A 15,905-nucleotide genomic window follows, 5' to 3' on the forward strand; every position below is an offset into this window, starting at 1 on the left:
AATATTGACAGGTGCTAAACCTCCCATTGTCAGCCATCTGTCACAGGGAGGCTAACATATTCAAAGGCTGTTGTTGGATAGGTGCCTGGCAGATGCCAATGGAAGTGATCTTGTAGAGATGAGGACAGGTATTATGAGCACACAAAGAGCTTTCATCTGTGGGTACACAGGGAAGCAGAGAGGACACGGTGGATTAAACAAGAGGAGGTAGTGGTTTTGTGTTTGTCAAAGTTACAGCTAATCAGAAAGTATTTGGTTAGCTTAACCCTTCGAGGACTTTTTTGTTCGCCAACACAGAGTTAAACTGCAAAATTACTGTGCAAATTTACAATGGTAAAAAAAAAAACAAAACAAAACAAAAAAAAAACAGGGCAGCACCATTGCTTCAGTTTTATTTGAGTTTTGTTAGATGTTTCCTAGCATTTAGTCCATTGTGATGTTTTATTCTATAACTTTTATAAATATTCTATAACATATTAAATATTTTATTATTATATAAATGTCACTAAAGCTCTTTTTTTCTTATATCCACTTTCATCTGATGTCTTTGTTTTATGATTTTTTTCTGTTTCAAAAGAACTTGAACCATACAGTACACATGTATGGTACACATGAGTCAACCTGGTATTAACAACAATATTTAATGAGAGGGGCTCTAGGTCCCCATGTGTTATTACAACTGTTTAAATAACGTACCTGTAATTTCTCTTTTCATTGTTAACATCCTGACAAGTTATATATCTATATATATATCTATATCTATATATATATATATATATATATATATATATATATATATATATATATATATATATATATATAACTATATTATACATTCCTCAACATCCAAGTCGGTTGTCTGTGTGATTCAATTTTACACCTTAAGAAGAATGGACCTTGAATACTGGATCACTGCCAGTACCGCTGTACAAAAGAGGAGCTTACCATCCCTGCTTCCCCTGTGCACTACCCATATAATTTATTATATGAATAGTTTTTTTTTAATGATCAACATATAACAAATATAAACACTATTTTAAAGAAACGCAGCAGTATTGCTTAAATTGCACGTGAGAAGCCGTTGATCAGATAGCGGGGGACGCAGAAATAAATAAATACATGCTTATTTGCACAGAAATAAGGCAGCCACATAGTCCTGTGTGCCACCTGTCGCTTGGCATTGTGTTCTGAATTCAGTGCAGGAGATTAAAACCATTACCGTATTGCTAGAAACAAAAGCACAACAACTGTCATAAAACGAGGCGGGAGCAATTCATAGGTTTAAAAACAAACAAACAAACAAACAAAAAAACATTATCATTGTGGGTTGCATATAATTAGGGTTTCTGTTGTTCTGTTTCTATTAATTTAATTTTTCGGTGCTTTTTTATAGATATTTTCGAGTTTTATGTAAATGTGTTTTTTTTTTTTTTCTTGTATTTCGCTATTTACTGTCTGAAATGATTGTTTTCGGTTACTTCTGTTTTTATTTGTGTTACAATAGGCCTATGAACAGTAAGTCGACAGTACCTGCACCCTTCAACTGTACCTTCTTTCCTTCGCTGTCTTCCACAACGAAATCCTTCTGGTCACTGGCACATATGGGGTTTTTGTGTGTGTAGGCATTTTCTTGACATTTCGCCACAATTGTCATTTCTGTTTTAAATCCCAGGAGCGTGTAAATACTACCCGTAGTGCTGTAATACAGCTTTAAATCTCGTTTTATGTTTTTTTTTTATGTTCCTCGATAATGTTGAACCCCTGGGTTTGTTCTCCCGAACAGTCCGCAGGTTCCTGTTGAAACAAAAATGCGATCTTACAGTTTCATTACCAGCGCTTTAGCAGACCTGCTGTCTTTCCCATCGTAACTGAAACCTCAGGCAGGCAGGCAAAATCACCGGACAACTGCACTAATTCTATCCCGCTCGTATCTGCTATATTATCACAGTACAGTATACCACTGCATCGGTGTTTCTCGTTTGATACAAAGATAACGCCGCTATGTGTGTAAATCACCTCTACAATTGCCAGTCAGCAGTTTCTGCAATTATTTTCACCCGTTCAAAATAAAAGTGACACGCCTTCGATGTATTTCATTATCTCTCATTAGGCTATCTCAAGAGGGATGGTTGTCAAAACATAAATAGTTTACATTACTGACATTTTTAAAAATTGTTTCCATTTGGTGGGTTAATTGTCTAGTTTCTGTCCTGTCACGCATATTTCAAATATTATTAACGTTTAAATAACACCATGTCCTTAATTAGCATTATAACGAGAGCAACTACAAATATCTATTTAGAGACACAACTTAGAATTGCATTGTCATCTGCAATACTGGAAAGATGAAAACACACCAAATATTAAAATATGATGACATTTAGTTGCACAACTATAAGAAAATAAAAACAGTCAGTTGAATATAATCAAATTCAGAAGCGAGTTATAGAAATGAAATATAGCTATCTATCTATCTATCTATCTATCTGTGTATTTATACAAATTCCAGGTAACCGTTTGTCAATGGATGAAAATTTTCAGTCAAAAAGATGGGAATAAAGATACTGGTGTGGATTACTATGTTAACTAGGACAACAGCTATACGAACTAGGTACTGTAATAAGATTACCGATATGCTAAATGCAATTGCCACAGTTACACAAATCAACCACAAGAGGGCGCCCTGCACCAGTTTTATCTGTGCAGATTAATATTTAAACTAAAAAATACATTTAGAATTTGGTTTTCACGTTTATTGGTTTAAAAAAAAGGAAGAGCAAAGTGTTTAAAAGTAACATAACTAATGGTCATTGCCCTCTATATAAAATGCAGATTCTATCTTATGTAGACATTGTTTTTGTAGTAAAGTGGACTAGAGTAATATGTTCCTTTTGCAGCCAGCTGTATGTGTACTATTGTTCATCAGCTGACTTAGTTGTGCTCTACTAGACAGGGAGCTCCTGTTGTGGTGCCAGTGTGTAACAATGAACAGTCTTGGTGTGCCTTCTTGTCTCGGGCGCCCATTGCTGGGACGGCGTGCTCTTTCACGTGTGGGGAAAGGGTTTAGCTCTAGGCGTGTCTCGGTTTCATAGTGATCAGGGTGTGGTCATTATTCATATAGAGCTGCACAATGGTCCAGTGATAATTCAAGCATGTAATAAAGCAAAGGTAAGCATTTTAGCAGGTATGGTAAAGCGCATAATTAATCAGGATAAACTGTGGTACATGCATACTATTACCATAGTAGAACTGCACATTTGTATATTTGCACAGTCATTTCTATAGCGATGGTACTGCTAGTTTTAGAGCATGCTTAGAGGAGCCGAAAACACAGCTTGATGAATTTAAAACTATATTTATTTATGAAAACAAAATTAAGAGAAAAACACAAAGCAAGACGAATACAAATAATTCGAACAGTAGATTAGCCAGCAACTCCTCAGAACAATACGCCCTGCACTTTCCCGCTAGCTGGTTTCTGTCAAGCTTATATTAAAATCGAGTGATGCAAATAAGAACATAAGAACATAAGAAAGTTTACAAACGAGAGGAGGCCATTCGGCCCATCTTGCTCGTTTGGTTGTTAGTAGCTTATTGATCCCAAAATCTCATCAAGCAGCTTCTTGAAGGATCCCAGGGTGTCAGCTTCAACAACATTACTGGGGAGTTGATTCCAGACCCTCACAATTCTCTGTGTAAAAAAGTGTCTCCTATTTTCTGTTCTGATTTTCTGTTCTGACTTCTGCAAATGAATGATTTATTGTTTCACTTTTAATGGCACAATCACAGGGGTCATTTTTCCTACTCTGCGTGCATCTCCAGCACTCATTGTAAGGATTTGTCATTATGAGATGTGATCAATATTAGCAGCTTAATTTATTTAACAAAACGTTAATAAAAGTTCAAACTTTCAGAAGGGTCACTCCAAAATTCTTTAGTGTGACCATGAAGCTGAAATACGAGCTTCCACTGCTGAAGGCTTCTCTGTGTCTGCTTATTAAGAGCAAAGTACCAGGAGTTAGATATGAACTTTAGTCCCAGGGCACTTAGAAACTTGAAAGGCACAAGGCAGCATCTTCCCCAGCAACTGAGGTTTTCAAGGATGGTCTTGCTGTGCAGAATGTGGCAGGGGGGGAGTTTAAATGACCTCTTCCTCTGGCACTAGGCATAAAGAAGTAAGAAAAGCACAGCTCAAAATGGATAACTGTATCCTCACAAACGTCGTGCGCTCTGCACACGAGATTCAAGAAAGAGCAAGAAAGCGAAATATTGAAGGAGTTGGGTCAGATTTACAAAATGTTTTGCTCCCAAGCAAAGTTGCCATCTTTTCTTTTTTTGTTGTTGTTAAAAGTTTTTTCTTGCGGGAAACAAACTTAGATGCATATTTTAGAGAAACAGGTGGAAACTTAAAAAAAAAAGCTCTGTGAATGTGTTCTTTTCGATAATATCCATATTTGCAGTTACTTAAACAAAAAAAATGTAACTTATTACAGATAGTTACTTCTGAGGCACAGTTTTCATTTTGGTTTGGCTGCGGATCAAAATATTCTTTGAAGATCCAGCTATCAAACCCACCCGTGTGTGACCTAATAAACGTTCACTGCAGAAATCTGCTGCTGTCCCATGCTTTACCTGCGGTTATTCTTTGCTTTCACTATAGTTCACCTTGGTTTGCCACATCTTTTAATATGCTTTGCCTTTTCTGGGCTTTTCAATGCTTGCCTATGCTTAACTGTGCTTTAACAGCTCGATCACACTTTACTATGCTTTTACTAGGGGAGGGTGTCTTTATAACAGTAAAAGCCATCGCCACCTTTTCACTTGCATGTGTCAAAGAGGAGCTCCTCAACACAGGTGACTTATCAAAAAATTAAAAGAAATGCAGTAACTGAATAATATCAGCAAGATGTATTCAAAATGATCACAAAAGCCATACTAAGATAAGGTGATAGAAAAAAAAGTCATTTTTCTTCTTAAATATTGAGCATCGAGCGTCTGTAGCTTTGCAGTTTAATTTAAGCAGGGTTTCCGCTGGAGGTGAAACAGCTTAGCAGCTTAGTCAGTCTGACCCCTTGAGGCAGCCTGCTCCTGCATTACGCACATGTTCAGAACAGCTGGATGTGCAGCTTGGCCATATGGAATCTATAAACAGCAGTCTGATAATAAGCTGGGAGTGACTGACCTTCACACCTCTTTGTGGCTGCCCCAGGCGTGTTGTTGCTACACGTGGCATCCTGGTACAAAAGCAGCTCGAGTCTAATCAGGAGGGTGCTTCTGCGGTACAGAAGCAGCTTGAGTCTGACCAGGAGGGTGCTTTTCTGGTACAGAAGCATCTCAAGTCTGATCAGGAGGGTGCTTCTCTGGTACAGAAGCAGCTCAGGAGTCTGATCAGGAGGGTGCTTCTCTGGTAGGGCAGCTCAAGTGCTTCTCTGGTACAGAAGCATCTCAAGTCTGATCAGGAGGGTGCTTCTCTGGTACAGAAGCAGCTCGAGTCTGATCAGGAGGGTGCTTCTCTGGTACAGAAGCATCTCAAGTCTGATCAGGAGGGTGCTTCTCTGGTACAGAAGCAGCTCGAGTCTGATCAGGAGGGTGCTTCTCTGGTACAGAAGCAGCTCGAGTCTGATCAGGAGGGTGCTTCTCTGGTACAGAAGCATCTCAAGTCTGATCAGGAGGGTGCTTCTCTGGTACAGAAGCATCTCAAGTCTGATCAGGAGGGTGCTTCTCTGAGGAGCAGCTCGAGTCTGATCAGGAAGGTGCTTTTCTGGTACAAAAGCAGCTGGAGTCTGCCCCCCACCAACATCCAACAAATAAAAACATTTTGACAATGAACTCCTGTCCAAAATATCTGAATCCTTAGCTGGACATTGTTCGATCAGTGGTTTTTGGTTCTTGATCAATGGTTCTTGATCGATGGTCCAAATCGGACCATTGTTTTTACTCCTATAGTGAGAAAGTCAAAAACAGAGACTCTGCTTGCTATTCTGTGAATTTCACCTGAGTCAAAAGTCAAAGGTTGATTCCTACAATCTTTGTAAATGCTGTAGTCTACCTGTGTGACAATGACTTCCATAACCTACTTGGTTTGAGTTATGGAGCGTGAAAGATGGATGGATGGACAGCATCGTTTTTTCATTCTTCACCTCACTTTGCAGGCTGTGGATAAATACCACAGCACTGTGCAGTATTTCTTATTTCCACTAGGGGCAGAGTGCGACACTCTTACACTGTACCAGCTAAGAGGAAAGACATGCCTGAGAGCTTAATAAAAACCAAGGGGGTGATGACTGGCAATGAAAACGAAGGGCACAGTGATTGCAAACAAGAGGGACGTCCTGTATACCAGATAGAGATTCAGTAGTTTGTGAGCATTGTGAAAATTGTCTCAGGTTTAATGTATGCGAGAGGGTGCTGCAGGGTTTACAGTGTTAATAGTGCAGCACTTGGACTCAGATTAGCTTCATAGAATAAATGTTGAAACAAACTGAAAAGGGAACAAAATCTCTAATTGAATAATATAGAGCAGGTGGATCTGTCAGAGCTGCAGCATAACCAAGCAGGTCTCCTAAATGCATCGAGTAAACTTCAAATAAAGCAGCATTCTCAAAGCTGGGGGTAATTATCCAGGGAATACAGCGTCAGCTACGCTCCATGCACTGATGCTAATTGCTGCCATTAGATCTTCCATTTTGGGTAGAAGTGCTTTTCACTGTCATGACAAAGCCATGTTTATTTTAGATTAAAAAAGAAAAGAGTCGAATCGAGCTGACAGCTGCTGTGTCTTGTGACCTTTTGTGCCTCTGTGCTCTCTTGCTCAGAAACCTCATTTTGGATGTAGGCAAAAATAAATTTGACAACAAGTTTGTTAAAATAACTGACTGGAATTTGTTTGAACCTGTTTTAATATCACTTAAAGTCATTGTAGCTAGCAGAACAATTCCATCAATCATAGCTATTTTGCACTTCCATGAGCTACTTAGGTCTGAATTGTGCAGTTTTAAAATAAGCACGTTAGAGCACACATTTAATAACTGTTGTGCTGCTCTAGGTTAAAGGAAGCTCTTAGTCTCTCTGCCTTATTTTTGGGTTACCTGTTTGCACTCCCAGGGTAATTTCAACCCACAGTGTCTTTTGGATCACGTTACTGGCTGAAATCTTGTCAGTCAACAGGGGAAGCAGCTGATTGGTTATTGACAGGAAAGAACCCAGTGAAGGGGTGGGGACAATTTCATTCTCCAGGTGAAATGACCCAGGAAGTGCAAGGCAGTCTAAAAGCATGGCTTGCAAACAGAGATTTCCTTAACCCAGTGTAGTACCACTGAAATGAAAATACATAGCATGCGTTTCTTTCAAAACTGCACGTCCGAGACTCTATAGAATGGATGTGCATGACAGAGACATTTTATGCAAATATTTTGTTGGCTTCAATTACTTTAATAGGGACTGATCATGTGACAACAAGTGGAGTTTGACTTTATCAGGTCACCAACAACCTGGTAAGACTAGCTTAGAAACAGCAGAAGTGTAGTAATACACTAGATCTTGTATTTATTAACGGTGCTAAACACAAGTGTGACCCTCTGTTGACCCCCACATTCTAACAAATGTTTTGAGCAGGTTTCACAGTGACTGGATAAGCGATTCAAATGTGTGTGTGTGTGACTGTGACAGGGCAGAAGCCCTGCACACGGGACCTGGGAATTTGTATTTATATTTAAGTGTGTGCTAGATATGGCAGGGCTGAGAGTTAGAATCCCTGTATAATGGAAAAGCTGTGGAAGGTGGCCAGGTGCTAACTGATTTATGGAGTGCCAATTAACCCTGGCCACCTGCTAGAAGAGGAGCTGAGAGCCAGTTTCTTTGTTTTTTCTTTTTTTTTTATTTTGCCTCTGGAGATGGATGTGTGAAGGGGTGGGGTGTTCCCACCGTGTGCAGAGCAGGTTCCGATCCGACTCAAAGTCTGAGGTTGGGAGAAGTTTCCTGCAGCGGGAGCAGCGCTCGGCCGCTTTTTAGACCAACTTTTGTTTTACTAGATGTGTTTGCTTAGTGTTTTATTTGTGAATGTTTTGGAATATTTAACTAAAACCTGCGCCCCTTGTAGACCACAACCGCCAGTCTCGCTCCTGTCTGTCGCCGGATACTCACGTCCCTATAGGGACAAATACCCAGACGATACGAGGCACTCAGTCTGTGAGGAAGATCCTTGGGAAGTTTCATCCTAATGGGACAAGAGTGTTAAGTGTTTTGTGGATTTATGGATGTTAGAAACCTGTACAGTTAACAAGCACAGATCTGTTGTCAAAACCGACACCCCCTCACCCCCAACGTCACACTTTATTTTCAGAATTAAATCATTTTCACGTCGACACAAGGATCCAGATTAGTTTATATTTGTTTATTTAAATAGATAGATAGATAGACAGACTAGACGAGACATTTTAGTATGGTACAGATTGTGATCAATAGTCATTAAGCTGTATTAAAACATTACATTGCAGTAAAATATTTCACAGACAAACCAGCCAGTTACGCTGAGAACTCACTCTCCTCTATTTAGTTTCATAAAACCTTGAGGGTGCAAAGGGACATTCTTAATTGTTCCTGGGCCTATGAAGTGAAACGAAGAGCGAAAGTGTCGCCCCCTAGCGGACACCGAAGGCGGCCGAAATGCGCGTTCGCCGAGGCACCGGGGCCGCGCCGTGTGACCGCGGATCGGGGCCGCGCTGCCGCTGTCTTGCTGGAGAGAGGAGGCTAGCTGGCTCGACCGAGAGAGCAGCTGTGTGCGCTGCGGTGCACCGTCTCGTTTAACCCGAGGAATCGGAATTCTGTTCTGCACAATTCACCTGCACTGCAACGATCTACATATGTTGTGACTATGGGAAACGAAACAGGTAAGCACTGAGAAATCGGAGCGCTTTCAAACTTGGTAAATGTAGCTTTTTAACTGATACGATAGCACAGCCAGTATAATTACTAGTTACTGTAGCACTGTTAAACCATGAATATGTTTCAGGCTCGGATGTGTCTTTCACGTTAGGCTTGGCACAAAGTAATCGCATGCTTGCATAATCGTTTCTTTGTGGTCTCCTTTTTTCTTAGTTTCATTCGATTTCAATTGTCGGTTCTTTTTGTATGTGTGTTTTATTACAATATACGAAAGCCCTTCCTGATCTGTTTTATCACAGTGCGCAGACTCGAACTTTGCACGGCACTGTGGGGTTTTGAGTTTTCCAAAGGCAGGTGCAACATTGCGTTCAATTAGCCGAGCCCCCCAATAATACTACAGGAGGTCCCAGTGATCATTGCATTGGCTTGCCAGATGTCATTCCAAATAGCAAAGTAAATAACTACTTGTGGGATTGTGCCCAGTTGGAGAGCAGTTTGAGGAGAAACACCCCGTGTTCGAGAAAGTTGTGCATTCACTGCCCGAGAAGCCAGGAATACTTTCCAGTTATAATTAATACAGATCATTGCAGTGTATGCCGAACTGAAATCACAGAAGCCGGATTTTCATATTTCATGTGGTTGATATAGCAACATGCTACAGGCGATCGGCTGGTTGCTAGTAGTAATTCAGCTGGTACTAGTTTTATTACAAAGCGTTAATAATGTTAACACTGTAAAGATCCAATATACAAACTACATTGTAAGCGCTGTGAATTTTAAAGACTCTTAATCCCATGTATTGAAAATAAAAAAAAGTGAAATTATGTCATAATTTAATGGTAAAAAAACGAAGACCTTCCTCCCCAACCAAACACAACTGTCATCATCAAACTGCAAGCGTTGAGGTTCGGGGTTCCGAGTATAGAGATCTGGTCACAGCTAGTTAAGCATGTATAAATATAGCTGCCTTTTTCTAACAGTGTTTACATGTGGGGAATTTCACGTTGCTTATCGGTATTGTGTTTTTTTTTTTTTTTTCAGTTTGTTTGGGGGTAAATCTGTGTGTATTTTTTGCTAAACAAACTGTGCAGCTAAATTATATTTTGAGTCTACAGTATAGTCAGTCAACATGGTTTTAGGAAAGGGAGATCGTGCCTAACTAACTTGCTTGATTTTTTTGAGGATGCAACATCGATAATGGATAATTGCAAAGCATATGACATGGTTTATTTAGATTTCCAGAAAGCTTTTGACAAAGTCCCGCACAAAAGATTAATTCTCAAACTGAACGCAGTTGGGATTCAAGGAAACACATGTACATGGATTAGGGAGTGGTTAACATGTAGAAAACAGAAAGTACTGATTAGAGGAAAAACCTCAGAATGGAGTATGGTAACCAGCGGTGTACCACAGGGATCAGTATTAGGTCCTCTGCTATTCCTAATCTACATTAATGATTTAGATTCTGGTATAGTAAGCAAACTTGTTAAATTTGCAGACGACACAAAAGTAGGAGGAGTGGCAAACACTGTTGCAGCAGCAAAGGTCATTCAAAATGATCTTGACAAGATTCAGAACTGGGCAGACACATGGCAAATGACATTTAATAGAGAAAAGTGTAAGGTACTGCACGCAGGAAATAAAAATGTACATTATAAATATCATATGGGAGATTGAAATTGGAGAAGGAATCTATGAAAAAGACCTAGGAGTTTTTGTTGACTCAGAAATGTCTTCATCTAGACAATGTGGGGAAGCTATAAAAAAGGCTAACAAGATGCTCGGATACATTGTGAAAAGTGTTGAATTTAAATCAAGGGAAGTAATGTTAAAACTGTACAATGCACTAGTAAGACCTCATCTTGAATATTGTGTTCAGTTCTGGTCACCTCGCTACAAAAAAAAGATATTGCTGCTCTAGAAAGAGTGCAAAGAAGAGCGACCAGAATTATTCCGGGCTTAAAAGGCATGTCATATGCAGACAGGCTAAAAGAATTGAATCTGTTCAGTCTTGAACAAAGAAGACTACGTGGCGACCTAATTCAAGCATTCAAAATTCTAAAAGGTATTGACAGTGTCGACCCAAGGGACTTTTTCAGCCTGAAAAAAGAAACAAGGACCAGGGGTCACAAATGGAGTTTAGAAAAAGGGGCATTCAGAACAGAAAATAGGAGACACGTTTTTACACAGAGAATTGTGAGGGTCTGGAATCAACTCCCCAGTAATGTTGTTGAAGCTGACACCCTGGGATCCTTCAAGAAGCTGCTTGATGAGATTTTGGGATCAATAAGCTACTAACAACCAAACGAGCAAGATGGGCCGAATGGCCTCCTCTCGTTTGTAAACTTTCTTATGTTCTTATGTTCTTATAAGACATTTTAACAGGGATGAAACGGTACAGACACGTATAACAGAGTTCAACTTTTTTTTAAGCAAGTGTTCAAATGACCGTCACAGGGCGTTGACAATTCAATAATAATTTAAAAAAACAAACTAAAACACTTTGAAACAGTTACTTAATTTGTTTACGTTAATTTGAGCTCCCGTGGTGCTTGGAATGATTAATTTCCTCTTGGAAACCTGTGTGCATTGAGCCGGGAATGCCTTTCAGTACACATATCCTATAGCAAGAAGAACTCCAATAAAGTCTGACTAGATGATTACAAAATGAATGTCTGATCCATAATAGCCAGCAGAATTCGTATTAAAAAATGCCAGCGTTAACAATGTGTATGTCGCCAGGCTACGCGTGCTTGTCTCTAATTCCAGTACAGTTTCTGTGCCCCCATGGTAATTCTATCAGCCCTGTACTTTAATGACCAGATTAGATTGTTATAACTTTACATTCCAGAGTTTGCAGTTGAATTGACTCTACTGGGTGTGGGGATCGAGTTTCTCTTTTGGGACAGAACGATTTATGAAAGGTGGAAAGATTCAACAATTTTTTTATTTTTATTTTTTTAAACCTCTGTCTAACACACATACAATATTTACTGTAAGTGTAATCTGTTGGTTTAGCTAGACACATTTCATTACCATAATGAACAAGCCCCTGGCTAAACAGTGAAGTGTTGGCAGAATATGAGTGATGGGGTATTTGAAGAAAGGTCCCTAGCACAAGGAGAAATGCAGGTTTAGTTATAACTTTGAGTCCGTATGTTAGTATCTAATTGAGTGTTAGCCAGTGTCAGTGCTTGGTGATTAGGTGTTCACTAGTGGTGTCACAATTCATGTATCGATGAATCGTGATACCATCTTTGCAACATATATCATATCGTAATTGAGGTGTATGTGGTTGTTATGATACATACATGATGCATCATGCAATCATGATGCATCATACAAGTAGGCCATCAGAACTATCGCGATACATATCGCAACATTCCAGCCCTAGTGCATTTTATAATCCTGTCCTAGGTGCTGGGTGCATGCTTCAGCTAGCTTTGCTAACTAGCTGTTCACTGAACCTTTACACTAAACTCAGAGATACCAACCACTAAACTCGTTCAGTATGCCATTAACTTGCTTTGCTGTTCCCAGTTTATTTTACTGCATTCTGTATTGGTTACAAACGGGTTGGATCTACTGCCTAATTAGGAAGTTTTAATTGAGTTTTCTGTGATGTTTCTTCCTTTACGCAAGTTGACTCCGGTAAGTTGCTTTGTAGTTTTGCAATTTTCCCATGATTATACTGTGCATTTCCCAGAGTGTACCCTAGTTTGCCATGTTTTTTTTTTTTTTTAAATGTGCTTTACCATACCCCTCTGGGCTTTACAATGCATATACTTTACAATGCCTTCGCTGTGCTTTATTACACTGTGCCTTTACTGTGCCAAATGTTTCTAAGGGGTTTCCTGTAGTTATCGTTCAATGTGGAAACGCTAGTTTGTGATATTCATATTGATGATTTAGTTTTGGAAATGTCTCTCCGTGTTTACCATCGTTGTACAACCCTGCAATGCTGGGAACGTTTCTATAAAGATGTACTAATAATGGGCAGGTCTATCTTGTTAGCGGCGGCACCTCCTGATGAAAGGGAAGGTTTTAATGAAAGACGCTCTACTGCAGCTGTGCCTGCGGACATGGCAGGAAGACGTTGGCGCGCTGGCACGTTCACTTGCCTGGAAGAAATGCTGGCTCTGAGTGAACGACAGCTGGGTAGCAGGGAGCTCCGAAAGGCAAGAGGTGGGGTTATTTACAGCGTTGGGGGCAGGAGAGCCTGTCGGATAATCGCCTAACCAATTCCCTTCGTGTGGAGAGGAGCTGTTCAATGCTGAGAGAGAGAGAGAGAGAGAGAGGGGAAGAGAGGGTGCTGACATATTCATTGCTGTCCTTAGCCCCTGTCACCCTCCCCATTAAGAGAACAGATTGGAGCCAGGTGCTGTGCTGCAGCCGGCTTCACTGTGAGAAGAAGACCTGTACCCACCTTGGAGTTGCAGGTGGCGGAGTCATACAGAGGAGGCGGAGTCGCAGAGAACGCGAGGAGGCGGAGTCTCACAGAGAATGCAATGTCTCGGTCCTCCTTCACAGCAGCTACATCACATGGTCACACTCTTATACAAGTGCAGGAGGGTCGGGGGTTAGATTAATTTAATAATGTTGAAACTGAAAGATTAAACACATTGAAAAGATTTACATTTTGAATGTTGCTTACCACTCGGATAACCTATAAGCATCCAGTGTATGTTTAAATGTTTCCTATTTAGATTTCGTGACTTGTAGTTTCTTTTAGAAGGGTTTGTGGTTTTGTCAGGTCTGACAACGATTCAATATCTAGATTGTGTTAAAACTCTGAACTATCTGCTCCCCTACCAGGGGGCTCCAGGTACTTGAAATGAGTTTGTCAGGTTAAACCTCACTGCCAGGGAAGCTCTTTTTTAAAACGTAGCATTCTGATCTCCTTTACCCAGCGGGTAAGTGGAATGCCTCCAATTGGTCTGATCTTCGCCGGAGCAGGCATTGTTCACCTGGCATATGATGTGCTGTTGAATCAACAGTGCTCACTAACTTAGCAGCATTGGTGGAATTCCTCCCACTGTTGAACTTGCATGTCTACTCCATGCATCGTTTCATATGCCAGGTCACCTGCTAGAAAACGGAGACTGACTTACTCATTTTAAACAACACTGATGAAGGAAGCACTCGGCGAGTGGCAAGGCAGGCTATCTGAATGACCTGAAAGTGATCCAAGCTGTGTTGGAAGCCTGGAGCCTCTGCCCTCCCATGCAGATCTGACACGGGCAGGTTACCTAACACTGCACTGCAGCATGAGCGCTAGAAGCAGAGAAGGAAGGATAGATTCTGTTTCATTTCCAAAACGGTTCAACTTCAGGGTTAAACACATTAAATAGCATTGTTAGAAGCCTATCAGTAGAGTGGCTTTGTTAATGCATGATGTGAATAATACTGCACGTGTACAACATTCATGTGGCAAAAAGACAGAAGAAATGACATCGTCTTACCTATGGCATCAACACTACAGCTGGCCTCTAGACACGCATATCATTAACAATGGTTAAAGGTTTAGGAAAACCTCTAAATGTTTAAGACAAAACATTTAACTGCTGGAGGAGATACTGCATGGGCTCTTCGCTATAATTGTATTGGAAACCGTCCTTCTGACAATACAGTATTGCACTTTTTAATTTATGTTTTTACCTTTAAATAGTGACTAATTCTCATGTGAAAGTATTAGGCGTACATATTTAAGGTAAATATTGACTTTGTCATCAAAATGGGCCTTTCCAGTTCAATATACTGCGTTCTTTTCTGTACCACTGGTTACCTTACAGTTCAAAGTTTCTTTAGTTTTGCTGATCTTTTAAGCTGCAGATCGCTCCTTAGACCACAGCACATGGTGAACACTTGCGGGTGCTAGCCAGCTAGCCCCTGTGTTAAACTCGGGCAAGCTTAGTTTTGTGCGAGATTACCCTGAAGCCTCTCTCGCTGTGCTGTTAAGCTATACTTTTTTTTTTTATTTCATCTCTGCAATCCTCTTGCAGAAGTTTTGTAAAAGTCTATGTTTGTGTGACAACACAGGATAAAACAAAGGTAATGTAGTGCGTTTCTTAAAACACCGCTGGAGGTTCTGGAACACTTAGTAAAAACACAGTTTTCACTGTTAACCTGATCTGTGAAACACGTCCGTCTCTCCTATTCGAATGTTAAACAAACACTGTTTGAAATGTATATGGTGGCAAAAATGACCACGCTCACATTCGTTCACATAACAGAATCCATCAATGACAGAAAGATGTTTTACATGTCATTTGATTGTGATTAAATGACCAGCCTCATTTGCTTTATTTATTTATTTATTTTTGGTATAAATGATTGTTTTCCAGCTAATTCAAAATTAAATGCTATTAGTTTACATTTTAAATATTAAAGCCTCACCAGTCTCTGTAGAATTCTATGGATCAATTGAGGGGTGTGATTACCGTGTTACATATTATTTTTGGCAGTTAGAAGCCATCTGAATAACAATAATGCTTAACCCTGGGTACAAAGGTTTTGCCATACAGGAAACACAGTAGAGGATTTCACTGAGTCACGCCTCCAGGGCGATGACGTGTTCAGAGTACAGTAGCACTAATAATAAGACATGTGAGACTCTGTCCACTAACAGAAGACTAAAGCAGGGCAGACTTTAACCAAATGAAACCACATATCTGGGACGTTTGCTAAGGGTTACTATTCTTAATCCTCTGACTGAACCGTGCTTAAAGATCAGTGATATTGTCAGTTTCCATTAGCAATAAAAATGTTTGTTTTCACTACTGAATTTCTTGTTTTTTGACCACGGCCTCACAGTACTGTGCCACCATTGTTTAAAGTACATGTGAACCCCCTTAAAACGATTCCAGTCCCAGCCATTCTCTAGAAACACCCCTCTGCAGCAGCAATACAGCACAGCCCACATATTGCAAGGTCTCTGTTTGTTTGTGTAGGATTAACCAGACAAGACGGGACCGTGAGAAATTGTTGGGGGGGGGAGTGGGGGGGGGGGAGTGGGGGGGGGG

General features: G+C 40.3%; 1 protein-coding gene across 3 annotated transcripts in view; it reads left to right on the plus strand.

The window, feature by feature from the left end:
* The first annotated feature begins 8,749 nt into the window (after positions 1-8,749).
* Positions 8,750-15,905, plus strand: part of LOC121304913 (signal-induced proliferation-associated 1-like protein 3) — a 103,456-nt gene continuing 96,300 nt past the window's right edge. For all 3 annotated transcript variants that reach the window (XM_041236340.1, XM_041236342.1, XM_041236341.1), the window contains exon 1: positions 8,750-8,888. The gene's annotated coding sequence lies outside the window, so the exon portion shown is untranslated. The remainder of the gene's footprint in view (positions 8,889-15,905) is intronic.

Source organism: Polyodon spathula, chromosome 40 (assembly GCF_017654505.1).
Source record: "Polyodon spathula isolate WHYD16114869_AA chromosome 40, ASM1765450v1, whole genome shotgun sequence".
Taxonomy (NCBI): domain Eukaryota; kingdom Metazoa; phylum Chordata; class Actinopteri; order Acipenseriformes; family Polyodontidae; genus Polyodon; species Polyodon spathula.